Source organism: Mastigoproctus giganteus, chromosome 3 (assembly GCF_048544385.1).
Source record: "Mastigoproctus giganteus isolate SK-2022 chromosome 3, ASM4854438v1, whole genome shotgun sequence".
In the NCBI taxonomy this organism is placed as follows: Eukaryota; Metazoa; Arthropoda; class Arachnida; order Uropygi; family Thelyphonidae; genus Mastigoproctus; species Mastigoproctus giganteus.
In genome coordinates this window covers 97,184,953-97,199,424 of record NC_143577.1, presented here as the reverse complement: position 1 = coordinate 97,199,424, position 14,472 = coordinate 97,184,953, and the positions used below count along the sequence as shown (strand labels likewise).

The 14,472-nt window shown below is 36.5% G+C and overlaps 1 protein-coding gene across 2 annotated transcripts in view; it reads right to left on the bottom strand.

The window, feature by feature from the left end:
- The window catches only part of LOC150088170 (leucine-rich repeat-containing protein 57-like), an 81,828-nt gene that overhangs the window by 55,829 nt on the left and 11,527 nt on the right, over nt 1-14,472 (bottom strand). The window lies entirely within an intron of this gene.

Here is a 14,472-nt window from a genome sequence, read left to right as displayed (position 1 = left end):
ATAATTTCTTGGTTCAATTCTTATCAATATGAAGAATGAAAATTCATATTTTCATTCTTCATATTGAATTTAGAATGAAACTCCCTGATCAGGACCCCCTTGTGCAAACAAAGTCTTTGTAAGTGTAATATCCTTTTCATTATAATAAGCAAAATGTACACAGTTTATTTCAAAATCCTAGTCTCACATTTATTTTGCCTTACTGAATTTTTTTGTATATTTTGTATTTGTAGAATCTATACTTTGCTGTATAGATTCTAGAAGAGACTATTCGTGAAGGAAACCATTTGTTCAGGACTTCCAAGTCACTTCTTACATCCGTTGCTTCTAGCTGCTGTCTTTATACTTCAGTTTTTTTTATAGAAAGATGTAGAATGGTTAAAATCAAACTAAAGCCTTCTGGAACTTGCATGGTTATTTATTTTTTTTTTAATTTATTTGCCAGATGCTGCTTTTATCTTTTCTAGCAGACTCAACTCCCTTGTTTAAAATCAAAATTAATTCTCAATCTGAAAGAACCAAAATATTCAGACATCAAAATATTTTCATAAAATTTTCAAAACAAAAATACCTGAGTGAGATTTCTGGGAAGATTTACAGTTAACTGTGAATCAACTGTAAAACCTCAAAAAAAAAAAAAAAAAAATCCCTTATCCCCTTCAAGTCTTCATATTAAAAATAATCAAGCTGAACAAAATTTGTACTACTAAAAATGATAAAAATTCTCTATATGAAATTCACAAAATTGCCTTCAGTACTATGAAGAGATTGGCTACTCAATTTTTTTCATAAAAGAATTTAATTTTTTTGTTTAAACAGCCAGTTTACCGTCTGCAACAAAAAAATTTCCATTTTTCCCAATTACTCACACCCATTCTCAAAATAACTCTTTGACCACATCACACTTCATCTATCAATCTTCGGGTGCCTCCGTAGCCAGGTGGGAAGGAGCAGTAGTGCGTAGCACATGCTTCTTGATTAGACTGGGGTTCGAGCCCGTCACCACCAAATACGGAGGACGCAGAAGGTCAGGGAATGACCACCGCATATCCCGGAGCAATATGGCCTTAACTGCTAATGCTCCTAAAAACAAACAAACTATCAATTTCTATCTCTCCAATCAATTCCCATATCATTTAGCATTGCCACCAACAATTTCCAATTCACCTTATCAAATGCTTTTTTCCAAATCCACAAAACAAACAAACAAACAAACAAACATACTTATTTATATCTATATTTTTTCATTAAAATTCTCACTATTTGTATCACACCCATTATTCCTTTCCTTTTCTGAAGCCCATATTGTTCTCCTCCTATACTAATTCCATTTTTCCTCCATGATGTTCTATTCATCACATTTGCTGCATGTTGTTGGTTTTATGGCACAATGGCAGTTAAGGCCATCATGCACCAAACATTACATGACTCTCATCAACCGGTGCAATACCACCACTTTGCTTATTGGAGGCTTGAAGTGGTGGAACCCATTATTAGTCTCCAGAGCTAAGTTCCGGTCAACCCTTCCCCATCTCTTCCATCATGCAGTATGACTGATGACTTTTGAGGTTATGATGAACATCATGGCGAGATCAAATCTTCCTTACATTTCGAGGCTACAGTTCTAAAACGGTGTTTGCAGGCCAGCCGCTAGTTAGTACACTGGACCGAACCTATTGGTAACTCTTTAGGAGGCTTCCAGATCTGCTAGTGTATAATCTTGCTACCTATACTCTGCCAGATAGTGCCAGACTGGAGGGAGTCTGAATAGTGTGTATGCGGTGGGGCATTGTTGAGGCCACATTATGTCAAGGATCTGGGTATATTCTTACCATGTGTATGCCATATCCAAAAATTTCATTACTTCATACAGCATGTCCCCCTCCAACACTTTTTCTCACTACTGAATACACCACGAATTGTCAAACTAATAGAGTAAGCTTATCTGCGAAAATATCTAAACCTCCAAAACACTTCCTAGTTCATTTCATAACTATATGTGGTCTCAATTCTAATCTCAACGATGTCCATTTCCACTTGCAGTCTGCTAAACCCCCGTGTACTTTTTCTGACAGAATCTCAGTTATCGGTTGATTCAACTACTGCTCATCTCAATTGCCCAAATTATTTGCTGTATGATTCCTTTCGCCTCAAAGGCGATACTTGTGCATATGTCTGTTCCGATATTCCCTGTCAGAGACTTGGTAATTTGGAATCTCCTCTTTTCGATCTTCTCTGGCTTAAAATCTCTCAACTTCATTCTGTCAAATTCATCTGTTGTTTCTACCGTTCTCCAAACTATACCAATCACTTGGAGCTCTTCGACTTCCTCTCTTTGAAAGTTGACTTTCTCCAGTACAACTTTCCTAACAGTGAGGTAACTTTCCTTAGTGATTTTGATGTTCACAACTCCAGCTGGCTTCCGTTTTCTAGTCACACCCACCCAGCTGATCGAGATGCTGACGCTTTTGAAATTTCTAATGACCTTGCACAGATTGTTCATTTACCTACAAGAATACTGGACAATCCTAACCATACAGCCAACACGCTTGATCTTTTTCTCACAAACAACCCTTCTATGTACACAGTAGAAGTGAGTGGTCCTTTAGGCCCCTCAGATCACAACTTAGTGATTGTCTCTTCTCCAATGGAGCCTTTATCTCATGGCTATTCCCAACCTTGTGTTGTTTGGCATTACAAGAATGCAAAATGGGATGACCTGCGAGATGTCTTCTTTTCCTTGGTCGGACTACTGTTTCAAAACTTCTGATATCAATGTTTGCTCAGATCGTGTCAGTGAAATTATTCTTGTAGGAATGGAATCCTTTATCCCACACTCCACTTTAAAATCTCATCCTTTATCAAAACCTTAGTTTTCCTATAAATGTGCTGAGGCCATTCACAGGAGAAGAATGTTACATATCGTAATTGGCTTGTTTACAATTCTTCAGTTTCATTTTCTGCCTACACCAAAGCTTGCAACAATTGTAAAGCAGCTATTAATCAGTTCAAACTAGATTTTGAACAGGCTAAGAGTAGAAAACTTGCTTCTTGACCTAATGGTAGCCGAGCATTCTGGTCTCTTGCCAAAGCTATTTGGCCGCAACATTTGCCCATCTCTGTTGTCATTTTGGCCAATGATAAAGCTGACCTGCTAGCATCCCATTTTTCTTCCAACTCATGTATTCATGATCTTGGTAAAACACCTCCCACCATTCCCAACACACTCCATTCAATGCCTCCTGTGGTCTTCCATCAAAAGGATGTCAGAAGGATTTTGACAAATCTTGATGCCAATAAAACTCCAGGTCCTAATGGTATTTCTCCACTTGTTCTCAAAACCTGTGCTCCTGAACTTACTCCTGTTCTTTTCCGCCTTTTTTTTCACTTTCTTTTTCCAAAGGTGTTTTTCCTTCTGCTTAGGAAATTTGCTCATATCCAGCCAGTTCCTAAAAAGGATGACAAATCCCTCCCATCCAATTATTTTCCCATTGCAATCACTTCTACTCTTTCTAAAGTAATGGAGAAATCAATTAACCGCCAACACTTAAAGTACCTAGAAACCTTCCATCTGATCAACGACTGTCAGTATGGATTCCATCAGTGTCAATCCACTGGTGATATTCTGGCTTATGTTGCACACTTATTAACAAATTCAATGGAAAAGTTTGGTAAAACACAAGCAGTTGCTCTTGACATCTCAAAGGCTTTCGATCGTGTTTGGCATAAAGGTCTTCTAAACAAGCTTCCATCTTATGGTTTGCCAACTGTTTTTTGTAATTGGTTATCCAGTTTTCTCTCTGATCGCTCACTGAGGGTGATGGTAGATGGCTCTCTGTCTTCTAAGTTCTCCACTAATGCTGGTGTCCCCCAAGGTTCAATTCTTTCCCCCACTCTTTTCCTCTTGTATATTAATGACCTTCTTCCATTGACTGGAAATCCTATCCATAGTTTTGGCGATGATAGCACAATGCATTCCACTTTCCAGTTTGAGAAACCTTGTCTTGCTCAATCAGCTTCAACTTCTCGAATATCCACTACCAATTCCTTAAATACCGATCTCCAGGTAATTCTCCAGTGGGGCAAAGACAACTTAGTTGATTTCAATCCTTCTAAAACTCAGTCTTGCCTTATATCTCACAAAAAGGATTCTTCTGCTCCTATGCTTATCTTTGGTGACACTCCGATTTCTAGACAAAATGATATATCTTTTTTGGGGATTACCCTGACACAAGGCACAAGCACATTACAAATATTGCTTTCTCTGCATTTAAAAAACTTGGTTTTCTCTTTCGCTCTCAGCGTTAATTTTCTTCCAAACAGCTGTTCACTCTGTACAAATCGCAAATCCGTCCTACCATGGAATATTGTACCCAAATCTGGGGCGGTGTCCCCAAAACCTCTGTCAGGCTTCTAGATTCCATTCAGAAGAGGGCAGTTAGGTTATTTAATGACTCATCTCTAACAGAGTCTCTCCACTCGCTGTCTCATAGATGTACCGTTTCTGCTGCATGTCTTTTCTACAGATACTTCCATGGGCACTGTTCTTCTGAATTGACTTCTATAATTCCTGCTCTCTCTTTCAAAACAGTCCGAACTGCACAATCTGCCAACATCCATTTACTGTCCAACTTCAAACTCACAGAACCAACTTTTCAACTTCCTCGTTTATTCATTCAACTGCCGTTTTCTGGAACAACCTGAAAATTATAGTCTACAGAAGTTCAAGTCTAATGTCAACAAATATCTTCTCTCATCTTCTCAACCTCCAACCCAAGCATGGTACTAAGTACTATAGGTTCTAATACCTCTCGTGTTTGGGGTTTTCATAAAAAAATAAAAATAAACACAATGGTAAGAGATTTCAGGTGTTATTAAATGTGAGATATATGCATTGTGTTGGATTTAAGCATTATTTTCTGTCACAGCATTTTATCCTTTTTAGGAAAGTGAAAACTGCATTAATGTCAGATCTGCTGTCTAATATTTGTTGCAAAGTAGGTGTGATTTGGGCTGCATGGTTTGATAAGAAGGTGGTTTGCCGTACTCCACTATAGAGAGGGCAGTTAACTATGATATGCTGGACTGTGATTTGTGCATGACAGTTTGGACAGAAAGGCGGATCTAAGGAACAAAGAAGATAAGAGTGAGTAAGGTGTATATGTCCTATTTGTAGCCTTGAAAGTGTGGCTTCTTCCTTCTGGTTCAAGCAGAAATTAGATGGCCATGACTGGAGTTTCGGTTTAATCCAAAGGAGTTTGTTGCCTTCTTGGTTTTGCCAGTGATTCATACTTTGCCTTATTATAACGCTTTTATAGTCAGTGAAAGGGATTTTAAAAGAAGCATCAACTGGTTCCGCAGTAGATTTGGCTGCATGGTCAGCACTCTCATTGCCATGTAATTTGCTGCATGTAATATCAAACTGATTGTTCTGAAATTCTTACATTCGACTGCATTATTTTTCTTCTCCAGTGGAATCATAGTGTCATAAAATCCTCTAGACATTTGCCATTCTTATATCATTCATTTTCCTATTATTTCCCATTGTTTTAATTATTTACATCAATATTCCATCAATTCCAACTGCCTTTCCCTTCTCATTTTCCTTAATGCAGTTCTAATTTGTTTCAAGATGGAAAATGATGCAAGAAAGCAAACTTATACAGCATCAGCCAAAAAAAAAAAAAAAAAACTTCCATTTTACTATTCATCCTTCCAACAGTTTGTCTACCTCTTCCTTGAATTTATTCAATCTATCCAATTCCATAACAGATGAAATTTTTTTTCTAGCAATCAACTACTTGCTGGCTAAAGGCAAACGTTCACACATTTATTCTCAAACAACCATCCTCAATTTCAATTTATGCTGCTACGTGTATATGGTCTGAGCAAGAGGTAGAATCCCATCAGTACCGAGCTTGCTCAATCCATTCAAAGCCTTAAACACCCCATTCAGATCACATTGCAGGTGCCTAGTCTCCAGATGCTGCAATTTATGAAACAAGCTTTTCTTAGTAAGCATATCGCCCCCTTTGTTCTGCTCACCAATCTTGCTGCCCTTCTCTGTACCCATTCCATCAGCTCTTCATCCTTCGTAAAATGAGGCTTCCAGACCTGTATACAGTACTGAAGATGTGGCCTGACCATTGCCTTATACAATGGGATAATCACCTTTATCCCTACTAGCAAAATTTCTGTACATCATTGACAAAATCCCATAAGCTGTCCCGGCAGCCTGTCTGCACTAGAGTTACTCTTTGTATGCAGCTTTGTCCATCCTGGGAATTCCCAGGATGAAAAAGCTAATTACTGGGATTTCCAGGAAATGGTGGTATATTAAGAAAATGGTAATTTTTTTAATGTTCGGTGATAAAATACCCTTTAGAATTGGGAAAATTATTTACTTATGCCTAGATGATCACTTGTACATTGTAATTCTTGAACTGTATTCACCATCGGTGGCGGCTATTTATTATTTATTAAACATAATTGTTTTAAAAAAATAATTTTTTAATAATATTTATCTTAAAATATTTGGAGTGAATCAAACTTTTTAAGCATCACAGCCAAAGTACCTTATGTGCCATGAAACCCCCCCCCCCACAACAACAACAAACTTTTTAAAACAGGTTCTTAAAAAACATAATCGATAGTTCTATCACTAAGATGAGTTCTCAACCTGCTGCAGAAAAGGCTCTTTCTGATTCAAAAGAAGTTTGCAAAACGGTTTTCAGTGCATTAAATAAATTCATCATGATGTTTGAAATTCTGTTCCTAATTGGCTCAAATAATAATAGTTATTGCTTCAAATGCTTGTTTGAACTCTGAGCCTAACATGAAAATGTTGAACGATGTATAGTTTTTGTCTTTGATTGTATTGCTGCTTCTAATTTGCCTGCTAGTGTCATGGATTGTGCAATTTCCTGACTTACCTCTTTTGAACGTGATTCGCCTTCATTGAAAAGCCTTCACAATGTCATCTTTACAGATAAAAATAATGATTTCTTATGTGGCAAAGTGGGCATGCAGGAATAGCCAAGAGCACAATTTTCATATTTTCCCCAATGTTTAAATACTGAATCAGTCCAACCAAAGTCATATTTCTTCTCTCGCTAATCCTCTGTATTAAAGAGTTTTTTATTTTCTCGGCACTGATTTTTGTTGATTTAGCTTATCAATTATAAAAGTAAACATACCCTCAGCAGTTAGCAAAGTTGCATCACACTTATATAATTTTTCTGTGCCAATTTTTACTGGTTGAAGGACAGAAACATTGTGAAGAGCATCGAATTCTTCATTAGTTAGAGGTTTCTTTTCTTTAATATCAATTAAGGCTTCGGCAGCTGCTGATCTTATTTCTAAAAATCGCTTAAGCATTGCCAATAAACTGTTCTGAGTTTTGGAATCTAAAATTAACGTCTTTTCCTGATCATGCTCTGCTTTCACATAATTTTGTAAAATGTCATTCTTGAGTGGTAACTTTCTAAATAATCTTACAATTCTTCTAACCTTATTGAGAGTGTCATTAATATCTGGGACCATTTTAATGCTTTCTTCATCTGTAGATGTCTTCATTGATGGCAATTTGATTAATTTTGTCAGTTGCAGTTAAATTCTCAATTTCAATTGCTGTGCCCAACTCATCTTCATCTGATTCATTTTCTGTGCTAATATTTATAACAGAATCACCTGCTTTCTTATAAAGAACAACACATGCAGCAAGATGTATGCCATGAGCATAACATAACATAACATAAATGATATTCATAACTCATTAGTTTCCCAAATTTAATCATCATACTGACACCATCTGTAACATAAGCAATAATGTGCTTCTGAATACTGAGATCAAATTCTTCTAGTCTCTACTGTTCTTAAGGCATTTTCTGCAGAAAATGATCCAATAATTTGTACCATTCCTAAGCTTCAAAATTGCCTTCATCTACATGAATTTACATTTAAGTATCTTATATTTTTCAAAGTCCAATATTCGTCAAGAGATATACTAAACCTCGATCCTGCTTTTTTTCTTTGCAGAAATTTCATTTTTAACTTTGGCCTAAATAATATCATATTGTTTATATATGACATTCATTACATCACTAGGGTTTGCAGGAAGTGAATACCTTTGTCTCATATCGCCTGTCTTATAAAATTACTTCTTGTAATTGCATTTACAGAGGATCCATCAACAGCAACAAGTCTGTTAATAATTGCAATAACATAGTCTGCAAACTACGTTAATAATGTTTGCTTTTGTTTACCAGTACAATTGCTTTCTTCACTGTCCTCAAGTGATTTGCACTTAAAAGTTCTACTGCCTGTTGACTCAGTCAATTTTTCTATTGAGTGCCTCTTTTGTAAATGCTGAATTAACCCATTTTTGGACCAGCCTCAACACAGTATTGTGGAACAACACTTTTTATACTTTACACTTTCTTCACTGGAGTTCTTAATAAAATATTGTTAAACAAATGATTTTGGATCAGATATTGAGGGGTTCAAAATAAAAAATAATAATAAGGCAGTAAATATACCTCATCACAATGATGATAGGTGGCAACTGAGAACTGAATCTGTAGATAGTGTTGCTAGAATGTCAAAGCTTAAATATTGTACCATGAGAGTAAAAATTATTCTTTATTTAAAAATATCTTACTCAGGAAATAAGTATAATTTCATGTATTATAATGATTTAGTGAGTAACATTAGCATGCCTTCTTATTTTGGATATAGAAAAAATTAAATTCTACATTTTCCCAGGATTTTAAAATCCAATAAGAGTTGGAACCCCAGTTTCCTGGGAAAGAAACCTTAGTATGTACTGCTCAGAGAATATCATATCTGATGGCAGAATTACCCCTGAGTCTTTTTCATTTTGTAATATCATGAGTGTAGCACCAGAGAGTACTGTACTTTGTATTTGTCAATGTTAGACTTCAATTGCCATTTCTTGGCCCATCTGCCTAATTTTTATAGATTTTGTTGCACTAGCATACTGTCATCAACTATTTTATTGAATTATATTATGAGAATAAATTGAGTGCAACATTTACTGTTGCACTCAATTTATTCTCATCATCCCTTATTCACCCTCACCTCTCCAATATAAATCCTCTATATATTCAGTATCCTTACCTTTTAATAATTCTCCATTTCCATCCTCAATTGTTGTCTTGGATGAATCTTAAATTCATTATTTAAACAACCTTTCCTTACTTTTCAAACATTAAATCACACTTTTCTTCCTTTCCCATACCCTATTTCCCTGCACTGTTTCTTTAGCCATTAACATCCTCACCCATTTGTTTTCTATTTTTTTTTTTTTTTTTAGTTTAGTCCATAATATCATAAGCAGTGCTGTCCCCAGAAATTTTTACCAGCTTGGCAGAATGAAGGAGTAGTCGGGTGGACAAAAACAGACTGTACAGTATTCTAAAATTTTTCTGTTATTTGTAAATATGACCACTCTTTCTCTGCATGTGCACGCACACACGCACAATGTAAATTTATATTGCAGGGCAAAAGTTAGTTGTATAATTTAACATGAACTGATTTAATGATAATTTGTGCAATAAAGACAAAAATTGTATGTAATAAATAATATTATATATTTTTTAAACAAATAATATAGAAAACAAAAAGCCCAATATGCCAGCTTTTTTTATATTTATATATATATATATATTTTTTTTTTTTCTACACGAGGGAAAAATGCAAATAATATGAAATATTGCTAATGCTGTAAACAACTTTAGTGTTTGTTATATAACAAGTTAACTTGAAAAATGCAAAGTTCCCTTCATATTTAACCGAAAAATGAAAATTCCAACATCCACACAAACAAACTAATCTTAACGTAAACAAGTTACTTTTTTCAATAGAATGGGGTGGGCAACCTTTTTTGAATAAAAGGCCATATTCACTTTCGGAAATAGGGGAAAGGCCGCACCGATCCTTCGAACCACTACTTACAAAGTAAAACATTCTTAATTATCAGTGTTAAATTTTATTACATAATAACTATAGAAAAGGCAAATAAATTTCAATAAAACATACATATTTACAATATTCTCATCATAATACATCCACCTACATTTTATATGAACACAAAATTTAAAAAAATATAATTATAAAGATAATAAATTATTTCTAAATTGTTATTCAAATGAAAGTTTATAGCAATTATTTAACATTCTCTCTGTGTATTGTACAAGAATAATTATAAAAAACTGTACTATTGTAAAAAATAATTTAATATGAGTTAACTAATGAGTTGAAGATTTGATGCTTTGGTGGTTGAGTTGTTTACCAAAAAAGATGGCTTGGCTGAAACGACTTCGATTGCACATTTTTAACGAGCTAAACTCATCAGAATGCATTGGTTTCAGCCGAAACATCTTTTTTGATAATTAACTAATGAGATTTTTGGGTTTGTTTTGTATTAGATAACAACTGGATATTAGGCTCCATCTTAGTTGTACGCAACTTGAGTTGGTCTTCTAAATGAATATCAGATATCTGAGTCCTTAAATGACTTTTAATTTGTGTAAGGTATGAAAAAGTTGATTCGCAACAATACATAGTTGCAAAGCAAGACAGCAGTCGACGAGAATGTTGACGTAAACGTGGTTATTCAACTGCATTTTTCCATATTTCAATAGAATCTTTTTTTGTATCAAAAAAGTCTTTATCATATTATCTTTTCCTAATTCAATTAATTCCAATGTAGTTCCATAGGTGCTGTCAGAATATCAACTAAATGTGGCTCATACGCCAATTTCATTTCTAAAGTATGTTCTTCGAAATCAGAAAATCTATCATTAGCATTAGCATTAGCATTAGCATTAGTAGAGGCATTTGATGCAAGAAAGCAAGCTTATGCAGCATCAGCCAAAAAAAAAAAAAAAAAAAAAGTAACATAAATAAATAAAAATAACCACTTCCACTTCACCCCTCTGTTCGTGTTCGTTCGAAATACCTGTCCAGCTGAGCCTTAAACTTATTTAGGCTATCAACTTCCACGACAAGGGATGGAAGTCTGTTCCACCCACCAACCACCCGCTGGCTAAAGGCAAACTTCCGCACATCTATCCTACATCTGTCTTTCCTCAATTTGAATTTATGCCCTCTCAGGTGATTTTTCTGAGCTAGAGGAAGAATCCCATCAGCATTGAGCATGCTCAAACCATTCAAGGCTTTGTACACCTCTATCAGATCACCCCGCTGGTGCCTAGTTTCCAGACACTGTAATTTGCAAAACTTAAGCCTTTCTTCGTAAGAGAACCCCTTTGTCCCATTCACCAATCTAGTTGCCCTTCTCTGTACTCGTTCCAGCAGCTCTACATCCTTCCTGAAATGAGGCCTCCAGGCCTGTATACAGTACTCTAGGTGTGGCCTGACCATTGCCTTATACAAGGGAATAATCACCTCCTTATCCCTGCTAGAAAAATTCCTATATATCATTGACAATACACCATGAGCTACTCTTGCAGCTCGTCTGCACTGCTCAGAGAACTTCATATCTGCCTGCACCACCACCCCCAGGTCCCTTTCATTCTCTACCACTGTCAGTGTAGTACCACAGAGTTGATACGTTGCTCTGGGGTTGCTGTTTCCCATATGTAGTACTTTACATTTGTTAATGTTAAACTTCATTTGCCACCTCGAAGCCCATCTGCTCAACCTTTCCAAATCCTGTTGCAGCAGCATAGTGTCAGTAGTGTCCTTGACAACCCTGCCAACCTTCGTATCGTCTGCAAACTTGGACATTAAGCCTGATATACCATCATCAATATCATTTATAAATACAGAAAACAATAAAGGCCCCAATACTGAACCCTGAGGGACTCCACTAATAACATTAGTCCACGATGAGCAGTGTCCATTGATTACCACTCTCTGTCTTCTCCCCCTCAACCACCCCTTTATCCATAGCAGCAACTTGCCTCCAATGCCACACTGCTCCAATTTGTGCAGCAGTCTTCCATGTGCAACAGTATCAAAAGCCTTTCTAAGATCCAAGTATATAATATCAAAGTTATTCCCTGCATCCAGTTCTTTTGTGACTGCATCATAGTATCCAATCAAATTGGTCAGGCAAGACTTCCCCTTAACAAAACCATGCTGTGTCCTAGCTATAACTGAAGTCTTGTCTAGATGATCCTGCAGTGCTTCTTTCACCAGTGCCTCCATTAATTTTCCGGGAACAGAAGTTAAACTCACAGGTCTATAATTACTTGTGTCAGCCTTTGATCCCCCTTTGTGAATTGGGGTCACATTTGCACATCTCCAGTCAATGGGTACCTCCCCTGAGTCCAAGGAAGCTCTCATAATTATGGCTAAGGGTTTGCTTACCTCCTTTGCTGCCTCCTTTAATATAACTGGATAGATCCCATCCACCCCAGGTGCCTTTCTTGTGTTTATCTTCAACAATTTCTCCTCCACTTGGCTCTCAGTTATTACAAGATTCTCTAGCTTACTGCTAGAGTTGAATACACCTCTGGCATTCCCCTCGCTGAATAACTCCTCATGTGTGAATGTCGATGCAAAATATTCATTTAGTTTGTTAGCTACCCGAGCAGGGTCATCAACAGTTGACCCATCGATCTCAAGTGGACCAATCTGATTCATCCCCTTCCTTCTAGAGTTTACATAAGTAAAGAACTCTTTGCTGTTTTTCTTTGCATCCCTTGCCAAGGATTTCTCGTAATCTGCCTTCACCTGCCTAACCTCCTTTGTAACTTGGTTGCATATCAACTTGTATCTATCATAGGCGTCCGTGTCACGTGTTAATTTGTATGTATCCCATGCATTTTTCTTCTCTGCCATATGCCTCATTAGTTCATCTGACAACCATTTAGGCCTAAACCTTGAACAATATTTCTTAGTTGGTATGTAAAGCCTAGTAGCTTCCACGATAAGTTCTTTGAATGCTTCCCATTTTGAATTTGCTGTTGGCAATATCATCAGTTGATCCCACTGTATAGAATTTAAATACTGTCTCAGTCCATTGTAGTCGCCTTTACGAAAGCAATACCCCTTCCCTTTACCCCTAATGGTAGTTACCTCTTTGAGTAACTCCCACTTCAGCACACTGTGATCACTGCCACCAAGTGGTTCATTTATCTGCAGATTCTTAATGCATGAAGAATCACTACTGATAATCAAATCAAGAGTATTACTCCCTCTAGTTGCCTCCCGAACATGCTGATGTAGAAAACAATCATCCAATAAATCCACAAAAGCCTTGCTACTGTGTGAGTGACCAGCCCCCAAATTCCAGTCAATATCTGGGAAATTAAAATCCCCCATTATAAGACTCTCTGATTTACTGGCCCACTCTATTTCTCCGAACAGTTTCTTATTATACTCATCAGAGTCATTAGGCCTATAGCACACTCCTGCTCTCAATTTTGATCTCCCAATGCTTATGTCACACCAAACTGACTCGACACTGCACTGTCCAGCGATGTCGACTGGCTTCACTTCCTTGGATTTTATGTGTTTTTTAACTAATAGCATAACCCCTCCTCCCTTCCTATCCTGTCTATCCTTTCTGTAGACATTGTACTCCCCAAATTCCAGTTCTGCATTTCTTATATCTGTGTGACACCACGTCTCTGAAATCCCCACAATATCTGCCTTTGATGTTTTGAGCAATACCTCAAATTCATCAAATTTATTTACTAAACTCCTAGCATTGGTGTACACACAAGTATACATGCACCTGTTCTTTTTCTTAGCTACCCTAACACAACCCATGTGTTTACTTGTACCCCAATGATTCCCAGCAGTCTCTGAAATATCCTGCATCTTATTTTCCAGGCTGCGGCTCATTCCAATAGAAGCAGTGCAAGAATCACTTTCACCTCTGCCAGTGGCTACTGTTAATCTATTAGTCCTTGTATCCCCCCAATCTAGCAGTTTTCCGACCCACCTAACATTGCCTCGATAGCATCAGCAAACATTCTTGCACCCTTTCTATTTAAGTGTATCCCATCCCTGTAGAAGCAGTCTCTCCTGTTAACAAGTACAGACCAGGCTGAAAAAAATTTTACCCCTTGAGCCCTGCACAATCTTTCCAGGGCTGAATTGATTGACAGGGCTCTCATCATTGATATATATCATTGTATTCATTGATTTCATATGTATAAGTATCATTGTATTCATATGTATATCATTGAATACATATCATTGTATTCTTCAATTAGCATGTCCAATACGGTTATGTAGTCTTTGAAAGTGTCACATACAGCATATTCCTGCTCCTTTAACATATTTTTTAAATGAGGAAAATGTTCCCCAGATATTTCTGATTTAGAGAAAAGAGTTTTGTAAAAAATAAATTTTTTTCGAAATACCTGAATTTTTTGCCACATGTCATATATATGTCTTGTTTTTCCCTGCAAATAAACATTTAATTCATTTTGCTTTTCCATAATATCACACAAAAACGCAGCATTTCTACAA